The sequence below is a fragment of the Leopardus geoffroyi genome, chromosome B4, assembly GCF_018350155.1.
Source record: "Leopardus geoffroyi isolate Oge1 chromosome B4, O.geoffroyi_Oge1_pat1.0, whole genome shotgun sequence".
Lineage (NCBI taxonomy): Eukaryota > Metazoa > Chordata > Mammalia > Carnivora > Felidae > Leopardus > Leopardus geoffroyi.
In genome coordinates, this window is record NC_059341.1 from 140,529,183 (window position 1) to 140,544,885 (window position 15,703).

Genomic DNA, 15,703 nt, shown 5'->3' on the forward strand with positions numbered 1-15,703 from the left:
AGAGAGGCCAGGGGCAGACCCTCCAGAGCCAACCCTGCCCCCACTTTGACCTAGGGCTCCTGGGCTCCAGGCTTTGGGATGCTGTGTTTCTGGGGACCCACTGACCCTGCACTCCCTCCCTTCCCCGGGGCAGCCTCCTTCCCTTCTTCCTCCCAGAGCCCCACCTGCTCTGGCCGGAGCTGTGAGGGCACAGCGGCCCGGAGCCTGCACTGCAGTGCGTCCCTGCTGGACGGTGACTCCTAGGGCTGCGCTCTGCCCCACACACCTGGGAGGGGGCATGCACGTGCACACACACACACACACACACACACACACAGCAGAGGCGACTGTTTTGCACTCTGGCAGTTGAGTGGAACTCACCGTGTGCAGGAGGAGCTTCTGTGATCACAGATGCAGCCGGGACCGTGTGCAGAGGCCTCAACCCCTCCATGAAGCCACCTGCCTGCACCTGCTCGAGGCCTTTCCTCTCGGCCCTTTATCCCCTTGTCCCTTCTGAGCATGATCGTCAATGCCGAGCCTCTACACAGACACCGCGTTGTCGTGGGCTGCGTGCGCCCGCGTCTCTCCAGTGGGAGCTCTGGGTGCCTGGCCCCCGGCCCTCCGCCAGCCTACCCGAGGTCGTCAGCAAGGAGGCCTTGAGGGATTGATCTGTCCCAGGGAAGTGGAAGGGGTGTTTCCCGGAAGCCCCATCCGGGGCAGGAGATAGGACAGGAGAGAGAAGCCTGCCCGGCCCAACAGCTGCAGCCACTATCTCTGCAGTGAGGGAGCACTCCTCGCCGGCCCGTGGCCACGGCGGTGAGACGTGTCCTGCTGCTAGCCTGGGGCTCACCTTCCACACCTCCGTGAACGCACCGGGTACTGACCGCCCTTAATTGTCACTGATTCCCAGCCAGTGCTCTGATTAATACCGCGTCTTACTATCAGATGGTGGCCGAGCCCACGTGGCCAGTGGATCGGAACAGGTGCGTTGGCCAAAGACGCGGCGACCATGCTGTCCACCTCAGAGCTGGGACGCCACCGTTTCCTGAAGCTGTGAAGTTCCGAGGAGGAATATTCAGGCCTCTTGACCCTTGGATAATGCTCCAAGTGACCCCAGGAGGACAGTGGCCACGGCTCGGAGGACTTACCTACAGGAAGCAGCTCTCACTGTTGCCTGTGATGGGCGGGGAGGTGTGGAGGGTGAACGTCGGGTTCACAAAGTGCCGGCCGACGGTAAGTGGCGGGTCCACTCTGCCGAGGGCTCCAGCGACAGCCGGCATCCGTGTCTGTGGCCGGAGGAAGCCCCGGGTCCTGTATTTCCCCAGTGGGGTTCTCGTGTCCATGCTGACTGAGAAAACAGGGCAGCCGGGAAGATGCTTTCCTCCTTAATAAGGCCGCTGGACGCCTCTTCTCTTCCGAGGCTCATGGATGATAAAAAATGCTTTTAATTCTACCATGGCGGCATATGCAGAAGCGGCCAGCGGAAATTAATGCACACCTAGGTGTCTGACAATTTATCAATAAAAGGCCTTGGTCTCTATACCTTTGAACTCCAAAAAGAAAATTAACCATTGTCATGAGGGCAGTACCCTCCCCCTTCCAGACTCAGCGAGGTGACCAAACTCTATCGATTCCATTACCGTGCAGCTTTAATTAGTGCCCGACACAAGCCTGTGTGGCCCCACGGTGCATCACCGGGAAACGGGGGGCCTGTGCATTTGTGTCTTAATTTCCAGCAATGACCTGATGCGTATGAGTGTGTCCATTTTACATATTTATACTGATTGCTTTTTCATTGACTCCTCTTTCCATTAGGAAACGCACGTGGAGAGGTGTCCTCGAACCGGCTTAATTGAGTTCAAGTTCTGTCACTGGACATCAAGAGATGTTTAGAAGCACGTTCTGTTTCAGCTAAGTTATTATTTGGCCCGGAACCAAATGGATCTCAATTGTTCAAAGAGAATGCATGAAAAAAATGCAGGTGGGAAAAACACAACACAAGCCACCTCCTCCGTGTGGGGCTCGCGCCACGCTGAAACGGATGATGGCGGTCAGCACTGGGATCGGACGCGAGCGTCTTCCCCACGAGGCACTGAGTGCACTTTAAGGCTCGTCTCTAAATAACGACCCTTCACGGTTGGAAGGTAGACACAGTCTAGCCACGGTCTGCCACGGACCAGGCGTGCCATCCTGCCATGTTTGACACACGTTACCCCCGCTCACGCAACAGCCCCCAAAACCAATAGCATCTGCACCTCGAGGACAAAGGACAGAGGTTCTGGAGGGCGGGGGGGGGGGCGCTGCCCGGGCCACCAGCCAGTGGCAGAGGGGGCTTTGCAGGGCACCCCGCCCCAAGGTCCCGGCTGGCCCTGACCCAAGAGTCAATTTCAGCAGCTCGTGTGTTGCTGAAAACCCTGCCCCGTGTCGGGGCTGAGTGAGCCAAGGCTGATCGGGAGGGAAGCCGGATCCTGTGAGCCGGGTCAGAGTCAACCTTAGAGGCGGACCCAGAGTTCACTGCATTTGACTCAAATGAGAAAGGGCAAAGCTGGACCGGAGGTTCCACGCAGGCCACACAAAAGCCCTCGCCGGAGCTGCAGGAGGCCAGGCCAGCAGCCACAGACCAGCCAGGACCTCCCGTGCACTCAAGGTCACCTGCACCCTGAGCTGGAAACTCGGCATCTGCACACAGAGTGGCTGGCAGGGTCCCAGCTCTGGGAAGTGGCCGTGAAGGGGCCACGGCTGGGCCTGCCTTGCCGACCCCCTCGCGCCTCAGCCCCAGTCTCCATCTCCAAGAGCTGCAGGAGACCCTCAGGCCAGCCGACCTCCTCTGTGTCCACACACAGAGGCTTCTACCTGCTTCCGGATTCCGCGCCCAGGCTGGGTGCTGCTCGCGGACTTCCTGGACACCACGCACAGGCTGGCGGGAGGAGAGGACAAGAAGGGACGAGCGCGAGAACAGCGCCTGGGGCCTCGGGTCCTGCCGCTCAACCAGACTCAGGCCAGCGGGCAGGACACGTGTCCTCACAGCAAGGTGCTTGGGCTGCTTCTGAAGGCGGGAAACACATGCAAATGTCCGGGGGGCATTCAGCAACCAGGGATTTTGTGGGCACGGTGTCTCCAGACAAAACCATCCGTGCACTGAGTGTCTTTTCACCAGTAAGAATTGTGACTGTGCAGTTGTTCCAAAATAGGCACTTCGGGTCACGTGAGTGGGACCCTGTTCCGTACCGCGTTCTGCTGCCCGTTTCTTCCTTCAGGCCTGTGTGTTCAAGAATGTTCTGGGTGTTAGCTGCATGTCTAATCTGTGGCCCCCGAAATGCTGCCCGTGCTGGGCTGTGGTGGGGAGCGGGACACGAGGAGGGATGGGCCTGCACGGCGGTGACGAGGGTCGGGCTCTCAATGCAGCAGCTGTGTGGACAGAGGGCACAGTCCGGGCACTGAGCAAAGGTAGCCACACGCAGCAGGGGGGCAGGGGGGCGAACTGTGATCCGGTTCCTATGCGGTTCCTCTGTGCCCGTAGTGCGGCGGTGAGGGCTGCACGGAGGCAAGGGGAGCCTGTTGGGTGCTGGGAAGGTTCCAGACGTTCATTCGGAGGTGTGTGGTGATTACCCGGTGTGGACACATGTGAGAATCCACAAGCGGTGCCTGAAGGGTTTGTGCACTTATTTTGTGTCAATTACTCGTCAGTTGAAGAAAACAGGGTGTCCCGGGGGGACCCGGGTCCGGGCAGGGGGGAGGTGCAGGGCAAGAAGGGAGAAAACGGAAGCCAGAGAGCAGGCTTGGGGGCTGACCCCACGCTCCAGTCAGGGACAGTGAGGACTTAGGTCCTCACCTAAGGACTTAGGCCCCACCCCCGACGCACCCAGAGGGCTCCCTTGTGGTCCTCCACATCAGAAGCACCGGGGGATTTCAGGGGCACACTCCACTGCCCAGGCATCACCCAGGCCAGCGGGTCAGCATCCAGAGGTGGGGCCCAGCCTCCAGTATCTTTCAGAAGGGATCAAGGTGATTGCCATGTGCATCCCGACTCAGACTAGGGCTGTGGCAGCCGGCATGGATAGGTGAGACAGGTTTCAGAACCTCGCAGGAGGGGTTTCCAGAACTTGCACCAGATTTGGGTTGTGGGGAGAGGTAAGGGTAGCAGACGCGAAGACCTTCAAAGTTCTTGTCTGGCATGAAACACGGGGACGCCGCTGTTTCCCTACGAGGGGGAGAGGACAAGATGAGGGGTGGGGGCACACCTTTGCTCAGCGCCCAGCCCCCCGGGGGTATCTATCGCGTAGTTCATTTTAGACCTGCTGACACTGGCACATGGGGCTTTCTCCCCACAAGACCGCCCACCTCAAAGGTTTCACTTTGCCAGACCTTCTCTGGGTTTCTTCTCCGTGTCCCCATGAGTGTGACAGAGGGCTCGAGATGGATGCGGAATTTAGAACCGGGTGGGTGGGGGTGTCAGGAAAGAGGGGCCTGAGTGTGACATGGGGAGAGGGGATCAGTGTGTGGGGTCAGTGGGACTGGACCCCCTGCAGTGCAGAGGCTGGGAGAGGTGGGGGCCTGGGCTTTCCGAGGGAAGAGATAAACCATGAGGGAGGAAGGAAGGGAAGGAAGGAGGAGGGAGAGAGGGAATAGGGAGTCAATGAGGGAGGGAGGAAGGAGGGAGGGAGGGGGGAGAAGGAATGGAGGGAAGGAGGAAGGGGGACGAAGGAGGGAGGGAGAGGGAGGAAGAAGGGAGGGAGGAGGGAGGAGGGAGGAGGAGGCAGAGAGGGAATAAGGAAGTCAATGAGGGAGGGAGGAAGGAGGGAGGAGGGAGGAGGAAGGAGGGAGGGAGAGGGAGGAAGAAGGGAGGGAGGAGGAGGAAAGAGGAAGGGAGAGGGAGGAAGAAGGGAGGGAGGAGGGAGGAGGAGGCAGAGAGGGAATAAGGAAGTCAATGAGGGAGGGAGGAAGGAGGAAGGGAGGAAGGAGGAGGAAGGGAGGGAGGGAGGAAGGGGAGGAAGGAGGGAGGGAGGAGGGAGGAAGAAGAGAGGGAGGAGGGAGGAAGAAGGGAGGAAGAAGGGAGGGAGGAGGGAGGGAGGAGGGAGGAGGAAGGAGGGAGGGAGGGAGGAGGGAGGGAGGTGGAAGGAGGGAGGGAGGGAGGGATGGGTGGCTCTCACTGGCCCAGCATCAGCCCCCCATGTTAGGATTCCAAAATCATGCTGATCATGTGACTTATGCATCTGTCCCTTCTGGCATCATGCAAAGTAGGGGTCTTCAAAGCGTGTTCCACGGGGCCTGGGGGACCCCAGAGAAAATTCCAGGATGTTCATGAGCTCACAACTTTCATAACCTTTCTAAGCAGTTACTTGACCATTGCGTTGGGTTGAGGTTTGCTGTCCACATCCCACGAGCAGCGACACTGATGGCCTCTTGCTGTGGGTCGGGCCACATCCCCAGATGCTTTGCTGCCACTGTTTGCTTCTCCAGCACACGCCTGCAGGGGGCAGTCAGGAAGCCAGGTGGATGGATGGACAGAGGGACAGATGGATCCACAAGAAAACACCGGTTTTACATAAGAATGTCCTTGATGAAGCAAGAAAATAATACTAATTTTATTAACTCTTGACCCTGGAGAACACATCTTTTTAACTTTTTTTTTTTTTTTCTGATAAAGCGAGAGTTAGACACAAAACGCCACGCGGGAGTCGTCCCAGGGAAAAGTGTGGTGACGGTCACAGGCAGAACCGGCCGCCTCCCCAGGGCAGCAGCTCTCCCGGAAAGAACGTCTGAACACGAGCCGTGGTTATCCAGACTCGGGGGTTGGGCGGACATCTCTTCAGAATGAACAAGGGAGCCATCGCGTCAGGGAAAACGCCACGCCGGGAGCCGCGATGAGGCTGGAGACGTCAGAGCCAAACGGAGCCTTTCGGAGAGCTGGTCTCTGCCCTTGATCCTCGAGAGTTTCCCGATATTGAAAGGCTTCCCTGACGAGCTAAGGGGTGGCGATGACGACGACGACTTTTTACTTGGATAAGGCAATGCGTCAGTATCTGGGAAATCCGCGTGACTCTGTGAGCCAATACCCGCCACGTCCCCGTCGTGTGACGCTGTAAAACCGTGCGCGTGCGAAAGGGATACGGGAAAAAAGCATCTTCCTGGTTATCTGGAACATCTGTTAAAAGACTCTTCCGTTTCTGAGTACACACCCGCACGAGGCCGAACTCTGTCGTGGACGTTCCAGACAGCATACTGCAGCGGTGTGAGCAAGACGCCGCCCCCAGGCCCCATCTGCCGTCACGAAGGCCAACGCTGCCGAGATTTGCAGAAACCTAACAGCGCCGCTCTGCCCACTGACTTTTGCTTTGTTTCAGAAAATGTTTTGTTTCGGTTAAAAGTCGTTCAGGAGTAAGCAAACGTTGCCTTGAGGACATTCCTCGGCACCGAAACCCGGCAGACGTGACCCAGGTGAACAAAAGTTCTCCCTCCTCACTCACTTCTAAGAGCGGAGAGTATTTCGGAGACTCAGATGTCTGAGCATCATCGACCCGGGGTCAGCAGCGTCCTGGCCGCCCCCCGCCCCCGCCTCCCCCCTGCCCCCGTGGCCTCCGGGCCTCCGGAGCTGTTGGGGCACCATTGCGGGTGGCATCTCTGGGCCCGGGGCACAGCCCCCCATCTGTCCTCCCTCCCGGCAGGACCAGATATCTGACAGGTGCACGGATTCCAGGTGACCTACAGTCCAGCTGTGTGACCTCTCAGACCTCAGTGTTTTCCAGCACACATGACTGAGAGATGGCCCCTGCCGTTCGTTCTCATTCCACAGGGCCGCCGGAAGCTCGAACCCTGACCGCGGACGTCCAGCGGCTTCTCAGCTCCCCTCCTACGCAGGGGCCCAGGGGCCTGGAAACGGCCTCTCCAAAACAGACGCGAGGGGCTGGGAGAGGCTCCCCCGGGGCAGGTGAGGCAGAGCTGGGCTCTGCCTGGGAGCAGGCCTGGGGCTGACGCAGGGAAGAGGGTCTGAGAGCCCAGCGGAGCGTGTGTTTCCTGGAGAAGGGAGCACACTCGGTAGGGGAGGGCGGGGAAGGCGAACGGGCGGGTGGTAAGTCTGGGGACACACGCAGGAGCAGGCAAGTGGGGCGGCCGTAGGGGTGTGTGCAGGCCAAGGGGCTCATTCACACAGGGCACCTCACGTGCAAATCGACACACATGGGAGCCCAGTGCGTGCTCCACGTGTCCAGCTTTCTGGACTTGAGTTCTCCTAGATGGGGGGGGGGGGGTGTCTCATTCTCCCACAGTCTCAGGACCAGTCCTCTGTCCCGAGTCTGGCTCAATCACAGCACTCTGAGTGGCCAACGCAGCTGAGGCCGTCTGATGCCAAGGGCTAGGCGACGTGGCCCTGGCCCCGGGCTCGGCTGGGCTCTGTCCAGGGACGGTGCAGGTGCAGAGCTGGAGAGCTGCCTTCTGTAGGTGCCGGGCACCTGCCCTCCTGGAAGGCAGGCTGGGCACATTGGGCGCGTGGCTCTCCGTACAGGGGACTCGGGTTCCGCCCAGACTCCCCGAGGCCGAGGACAGTCACAGAAGCCCCTAAGTCATCTCCAAAGGCACGTAATTAAACCATAAATCGGATCACCTAAGGGCTCTGGTTGATTTTGGTTTGTTGTCTCACGCGTCACAGGTCTGGAGCAACAGGCAGCTAAGTTCTCTGGCTGGAACGTCACCCGAAGTGACTCACCGTCCTTTCCTGACTGGCGGAGCTGGGCTGGGGGTTACCCACGCTGCGTGCCAGCCAGATCTGCCCCCGGGCCGGGCACGCCACGGCTTTTCCAGTTGATCTGCGAGAGGGTGATGCCAACAGCACCTACCTCTCGGGGTTGCCGAGCGAGGACCCCGCCAACGCTCCGTTATTCTCGGCGCCCAAAGCGGTGTGTGTTCTGTTTGTGCACCGGTGTTTATGGAGACCCAGGATGGGGCTGTGGCTTTACTGCCAAGACCCAGAGGAACCCTTCCCTCTCTCCGGTTGCAGCCTTCTCCCAGACAGACCATGGCTCCTTCCTCCCAGGGTCCCTGTCCCACGCCTGCTCTGTGCTCTGGCCCAGTTGGAAGAACAGGAAAGGAACCTGAGCAAGACGGCCCAGCACCGCGGCCGGGGCCGACTCACAGGGGGCGCAGCTGGAAGGGGAGGGGACAAGGCACGGGAAGCAGCTTTGGGGTTCACGGCCGGCACAGGCTTGTGCTCCCCTGGGCCTGCAGCCTGGAGACCCCATCGTCACCTTCGCGGTGTGAAGCGAAGCGACCCTACGAGACCCGAATCCGCTCCATCCCACCCGGCTGCCTCACCACCTGGCTTTCTGTCTGCGGGCACTGTCTTCATTGAGACCCCACCGGGCCTGCGGGCGGTCCTGAGCTGGAAGCTTCCTTGTCGGGATCGTAGCTGATCATGCCAGGCATTTAGGAGATCTGTTTGCACCATGCTTCTCTCTTGGACTCCGCTTTAATCTACTTTTCTTAGATTAATTTTTACTCCTATCAGCGTATTTAAACAAATCTATAAAAGTTATTTTGTTCTAATGTGCCATACCTCACATTTACGTAGGTTTGTTTTGTTTTCTCTGTAGTCCCCGTGTGCGTGTTCTGCACCAGCAGCTGGAGACACGCGGCCCTGCCCTAGAGTCCGGTGGGGGACAGAGCCCACTCGACAGGCCGGTGAGCTGCAGCGGGCCAGGCGGAGTGCTGGGATTTGTCCACACGTAAAAAGTGGTTTTTAGAACATCAGGACAGGGGCGCTTGTGTGGCTCAGTCAGTTAAGCATCCGACTTTAGCTCAGGTCATGATCTCACGGTTCGTGAGTTCGAGCCCTGCATTGGGCTCTGTGCTGACGGCTCAGAGCCTGGAACCCGCTTCGGATTCTGTGTCTTCCTCTCTCTCTACCCCTCCCCCAATTGCGCTCTGTCTCTGTCCCTCTCCCGCAAAAATACACAAACATTTAAAAAAACTTTAAAAAAAAATGTCAGGAGATTCACATTGGATCTCAGTGCTAATAAGCACTTTATACATGAGGAAGGGTGACATATGCTGGTTTAAGAAATAAATCCCAGGGGTGCCTGGGTGGCTCAGTCGGTTAAACATCTGACTCTTGGTTTTCGGCTCAGGTCATGATCTCACAGTCCGTGAGTTCAAGCCCCGAGTCGGGCTCTGCGCCGAGAGTGTGGAGGCTGCTTGGGATTCTCTCTCTCTCTCTCTCTCTCCCTCCCCTGCTCATGCTCTGCCTGTCTCTCAAAACAAACAAATAAATTAAAAATAAATACACAAAGCCCAAAGCATCAGTGGCATCATGATGCAGTGGATGCTTCTCAGGGTCCAGGCTTTTCGGGTCTGTGGCCCGTATGCCCCTGGAGCCCTGGTCACCCCTGTTTTCAATCAGCTTGAAAGGAAACAGGTGGAGAAAGAGAGGCTTCTGAACTGTCAGCCACAAGGGCCCGTAAGTAGGTGAGACCTAGTCACCTGGCCTTCACCAACCACAAGGATGGGTGGGGACAGGACTCCCTGGCGGGCCACTTCCCAGAAAGCTCTGCACCGTGGGAAGGACCGCAAATCCCGGTGGCTGGCCAGCCACGTCCACCATGACAGACACAGCAGTGGTCCTTGGACACAGCCTCCCTCCATTCTGGGTGAACTTTGTCTATCAGGGGATTTAAGGCAAGTTTCCACCCACTGTCCTTGGGGATCTGTTCTACCAAGAGGTGAATCCAAACACAACTCCCACAGACCGCGGTGGTCAGCATTCTGTTTCACGTAGAAGTCGTGTTTAACGTAGGCAAAGGGCGTCTCCGCCTTAGTCAGCCTGGGCCTCCTCTGCTCAGCCAGCAAACGGGAAGATGCGGGGCCCGGGTGCAGGAAGGACGAGAAATGGACACCGTGTCCTGACCTGTGGCCGGAAGCCAGGGCAAGGGTCTGCGATGACCAGGTGTGAATGCCTGGGAGGGGCTTTGGTGGCAAGAACCAGACGAGGGTGTTTCTCTCTGTCTACTGAGTCGTTCCACTGACCAAGACTTCCTGTCAAACGTCGCCCCAATCTGGAAGCGATGCTCCGTGGCTACCGCCACCAGCCTGCTCCAACCTGCCATCTTGCTTGGACTAAAGCAGTGGCCTCCCGATGGGACTCTTTCTTTCTGATCTCCAGCGGAGACACCACAGGGCAAGCAGAATGCTAATTTATGGCGTCCAGTAGGCCGTCCCATTCTCTTACAATTATCCAGTAATCACTCGGTGAGATAATATCAATACCAGTGGAAGCCTGGGGGGATCCCAAATGCTCATCGTGGGGACTTATTGAGTCAATTCTGATGCATGAACACAACCGAGGGCAATGCAGGGGTACAGAAATTAAGAAATAATTCCCTACATGAATAAGGAGTTCTTCCCAAGATATATTATTACATTAAATAAAAACATAAAAAAAACAGAACAATGCTTTAAAAATGTTATTTTTTTTCTGTAGAAATGGAAAAAAAATGGAAGAAAAAATGAAACAATAAATCAAATATGACTTAAAGTGGTTACTTGCAGAGGAGAAAGGGTTCAGGAGGGAGAAAAGAGAAACATTGCCAAAAATGCCTTTTTATTAAAAAAAAATTTGATTTTGAAGCCATTATTATTATTTTTTTTGAGAGAGAGAGATTGAGAATCTTAAGCAGGCTCCAAACTCAGCTTGGAGGCTGACATGTGTCTCGATCCCAAGACCCTGGGATCATGACCTGAGCCACAATCAAGAGTCAGACACTCAACTGACTGAGTCACCCAGGCGCCCAAAACTATTAAATATTTAAATAATTCTTAAAGATTAAACTCAAGAGAAAATAAAACTACGGTAATTTGAAACAACCTGCAATAAACTGTATTTCAAGTTGACGGCACACACAGGAGAAAAATAATCATTATAATTGACTTTAAATTCGGTATTTTGATGGTACCCCCCCGGAGGAGCGTATCCTAAGTATAAATGAACAGCGGTCAGGAGTCATGTTGTTAGAAGCAATATTGTCACTTTGAGGGTGTCTTGGAGTCAAGATTTCTGGAACCACCAAAAACAGGAGCCAGTGTAACACAAAGGAAGTTACAGGAAACCCAGCCGTCTTAAATCCGAATTGGAAACGGTATAAACCAATATTTTTTTTCTCTTGAAGGATACATCTTACCTGCATTTCCTGGCTTCGTCCAGTAAAATTGTCCAGAAGCATGGACGGCTAAGGTCATGGTGGACCGATAGACTTGGATTATGTTCTGCAGACACTATTTGCCTCTGGAAGGAATCAGAGCTGAAAGATAGCTAAGTGGTTTTCAGGCAAGAACCTTGCAAACGATCCTGGGGAATGTGGTTCTACCAGGAACGGAAGATGCTGCCCTGACCCCCGTGGCGGAGTGAAAGGGACGCGGGCATGAGGGAGACTGGTTTTGCATCAAAGAGAATGTGACAGGCATTGATTGAAAGTCTTTCATAATTTCATAAGCGTTCTCAAAAACAAAATAAAATCATGGAGGTTGCTAAGATACCCAGTCATCCCCCTGAAAATTGATGAGAAAAGGGGAGGAGGAATCAAAATTGACCTTCTTTTCCCTTCCAGGGTAACTAAGGGGCTGATTAAAAAAAAAGTCTTTCTAGAACTCTGCCAGGCTATAAATTCAGAAAGAATGACAGAATTACACAGTCACTGTTTTGCAATCCCCAGTGAACTGGTAGGTGTAGGGGACAGTCACCAGCAGATGCTGCTGCCGTCCTCCAGCAGGTGATGGGGACAGTTAGGACGGATGGGCTGGGCCCACAGCATGCCGCACACTCATCATCCTGACAACCAGAGTTTTGGGGGCTCCGGGTGGTGAACCGAAATGGAATCCATCCTCCAGATCACTTGAAATAACACAAAAAGGAAGTGGTTGGCCAAATTGAAAGAGTCTTCAGGTCCTGTGAGCTCAACAAGCACCCCAGCCCACACCCCCAAAAGGGAGGAGGGACACTCACAGTGAAATGAGACTCAAGAGACATAATAGCCACATGCTTGTGTCAACTGGCCTTGAGTCGAGCAAAGCCCGTCTAAAAAGACCCTTAGAGACAGTCGGAGAGAGTCAATCACAGAGTTGAAATTCACATCGGGGACACGGCAGTCCTGGTCGTTTTCACAGACCGTGACTTCCCCTGGGTATGATGTGAATTTAATCTGAAGGAAATCTGCTGAGGAAGCTGGCGTCTCCCAAGGGCTGATGTGGTGGCTTCACCGGCATGACCAGCGAATGAATGAGCGGGGGGGACGGACGAGTGGCCACTCTGAGGAGCCTGAGAGGCCATGACAGGAGGGTCGGTCCCCACACTTCCGGGGCGCTCGCCCCATGGGGCTCGTTGGAGGCTCAGGGGAACTCTGACCAGACCCCCAGAAGGTCCTGACACCTCCCAGAGCAGACTTCTCTACTGGAAACAGAACCGTCACCACGGTGAGGACGGGAACCCAGGCCTGGCTTCCAAGGCTGGTCAGAAAGAAAGCAGAGTTCACGATGACCAGAGGCACCTTCTGGTTTCTGCTCTGCGTCTCCGTGCACTACCCCACGTGGGGCGCTGACTGCAGGAGAGAGACGTCGGAGAGGAGGAGAGGCTGAGTTTGGGGAACAGAACCTCTCACTCACAGGGCCGGCGGGACTGGAATATGCCAGGGACAGACCGCGGAGGTCCTGCAGGAGCATAGGCAGCATCCCTGCGGGTGAGGCGACCGGCAAGGGCTGCGAGTTCAGGGACCCCACTGGCAGGACAGACGGGGCGGGCTTCCGTCAAAAGGGACGCCTGTCTTTTTCCCGGAGGCAAACACTTCCCGCCCAACAGCCTCTGCCAGGTGGGGATTTGAGATTTGGTGAGCGTTGATTCCTTTTCTCAGCCCCTTGGAGGGGCAGGCAGGCTTTCTGCTTCCGGGGACAGTCAGCAGCTGGGCCGACGAGGGACAGGGCCAGCGGCAGCTGGCGAGAGGTGACAGGTAGCAGGGGGCACTCAGTGTCACAAGGGCTTGTGGGCGCTCCCCGCTCTGCTGAGGCCTGCTCTGCGTGCTCCCAGGATCCGGCCGGGGATCTGGAATCCGTCCTGCAGCAGCGAGTGTGGGTGGTGTGTGACGAGAACATTTCACGGAGGACAAAGTTGGCCCGGAGAATATGGCCGGGACTTGGAGGAGGGCACAGCTCGTGACCCGCCGTCCCGCCTGCACCTCCCGGGCCCTCCCGTGGCCCCAGGGTGGCCGGTTATGTTTGCTCGCTCTCATCTGTGCCGGAGAGGGGGGTGGAGAGCCCCAGCTGTGTCCCCCTGCCGTGACGGGTAGGCAGGGTGTTCTGCCCGGAGACGGCGGCCAGAGGGGGCTGGACTGGCCTAGAGGAGCCGGCTCCCTGTCCAGAGCTGCAAGGGGGCTTCGGGCCCTGCTTCATGCATCTGCTGGAGCCCCCCTGCCTGCCCATCAGAACTGTGTCCCCGTAGGTGTGGACTCGCCTGGGCCAGCTTCATGCAGGGGTGGGGGCGGGGCCCAAGCTCCCCACACCTACCCCGCCCCCCCGTTCTGCTTCTTTATTCCAAGTGTCACGGCCTCCATCGGCCACGAACCAGGCATGTCCCAGACCCCGGACCCAGGGCCTCTGAAGTCTTCCGGATGAGTCCGCATTGGTCCTCCGACTCGACTGCAGCCCTTGCTGGCCCTGGGATTACGTCAAAATAAGACCAAACAGGCAGTGACCTGAGCCAAGCACCGTCCCGGGAGTCTGTGAGGGAAACCGAGGATCCAGGGTGACCTTCACGGGTGCGTGTGAAGTCGGGAGCAGGGCGCAGTCAGCGTGTTCTGGGAGCATCAGGAAGGGTCCGGAACAGGTCTCATTTGCGTGGACTCCTGGAGAGCGGGAGCCAGAGACACACGAGGTGAATAGAGACACTGGATTCCCAGGAGCCTGGAGTTCAAACCCCGACCGTTTCTGCCCAGAAGGGGCAGAATCCCAGGGGCTCCTGCGCTCTGCTCCTTGATGATATGAGCTCAGTGCGGTGAGCGGGGGCAGATTTCCCCTTTATATTAACACAGCACAAAGTGCCTGCTAGAGCCAGGCGCCCCCGGGGTGATGGGGCTGCGAGTGTGGGGCCGCCTGCCAGGACCACAGCCACCACGTCCCTTCCTGCCTTTTAAGTAACGGGGGGGAAACAACTCCCTAATTCAGCCCCCAAACCAGCAAATCGATGCAAACTAAAATAAAAGTTGGTTTTAATATATGCAGGGGCAGAACCGCGGAACACCGATGACATCGAAAGGAAGGCGGGGAAGGAGCAGTCTTACATGTTGGTGGACGCGTCACCTGGAAAATGCTGTCGGCGAGCGCTTTCACGGCGCACAAATACGCGAGCGGTGGAGACCCGCACGGTGGGGAATCCGTCCCGCGGAACCAGGGGCTCGCAGGGGAGCGTGTCCACTCGCTGGTCTTAACGGAACCTGTTGGGGAGAGAAAGAGGGACGGTGGCCAGAAGCCGGCGGGTCTGGGACCCGCGGGCACGTCTGCACCTGCTGGGGGGGGGGGAGGGGGAGGCGGAGAGCTCAACAGGCTTGTTTTGACGCTGCTTCCCTTCAAAAAAAAAATTAAAAAGGTGTGTGTGTTAATATGTGAATAGAAAAACCAAATGCACATCTAGCTGTTAACAATGATTACTTCCAGGAATGTGTTTAGGGTGGGGTGTGAAGTTCTGTGTTTTCTGGGTGTTTTTAAATCCACTGTTACCAGCTTTTTAAAAAAGAGAGAAAACCCTTCCACGCCGAGGTAAACTCTGTCTGCTGACTCCCGCAATCGGGGTTGTCTAATTTGCTTATAGAGTGAGCTCCCGGAGAACGGCTGACACTCTGACCCCTGCTCTGCGTGCCAGGGGCGCCCCGGGCCCTTGACAGGTCTGCTCTGCTGTCGCCTGGTCCCCGGGGCGGCCCCACCACCATCCCTGCTCCCCGAATGGGAGCACTGGGGAGCAGATGGCAGGGAGCTTCCCAGGCCCCCGCAGCTGGTGAGGGTGCAGCTGGGATCTGAGCACTGAACTCCTGCCCAGCCCTCCTCCCGGGGACGCTCCCAAGACCCCCCACTTTCCCAGCTGCAGGCCACGTCTCCTCCAAGAGCCTGTCCCAGCCCCCCACACCCCAGGACTTGCTGCAGGGTCTCCGTGGAGGGTCCCTTTCCCTCTGGGTTTTAATCCTGTGCAAGGAGGAGTCAAACTGGGCTGAATCTTTGTTAACAAAACCCGGTGACTTCAGACTGCAGAGCTCCCCGAGGCCAGCTGTCCTGGTCCGCGACCTGAAGGCCACCAGTGCCTGTGAAGGGCCACCCTGCCCCTCCCTGCAGCGCAGACAGCCGAGGGCCAGGCCCCCAGAGCAGCCTCATGGGATGCCCAGCAAAAATCCGCCATGCAGGTGTGTGTGTGTGTGTGTGTGTGTGTGTGTGCAGGTCCACACGTGTGTGGGTCCACACATGCCGGCTCAGTTTTACATTCGGAACAGGCTCCAAGATGGGCCACAGGGGGCATTGCTGAACTTAAGTGCCACGCCTGCCTGTCCCCAGTTAGTCTTCGGGGACATTTCAACGAGCTCTAATGATAACAAGGTGACTAATTCCCTCTTCCGAGCAGTGAGAGTCCCTCCAATTACTATGTTCCCAGAGAAAAATTAAAACCCAAATTGAAATTTTCTTTCTCTTGTAAATAAAGCCCAAAGAAATG

At 56.8% G+C, this 15,703-nt stretch overlaps 1 long non-coding RNA gene across 1 annotated transcript; it reads right to left on the reverse strand.

Moving 5' to 3' along the window:
* Nucleotides 1–10,824: 10,824 nt before the first annotated feature.
* LOC123590947 lies at nt 10,825–14,831 on the reverse strand. The gene is made up of 2 exons (XR_006709047.1): nt 14,308–14,831; nt 10,825–13,853 (listed from the first exon to the last, which is right to left on the reverse strand). It is a non-coding gene; the product is annotated as an uncharacterized LOC123590947 (long non-coding RNA).
* Nucleotides 14,832–15,703: the final 872 nt, after the last annotated feature.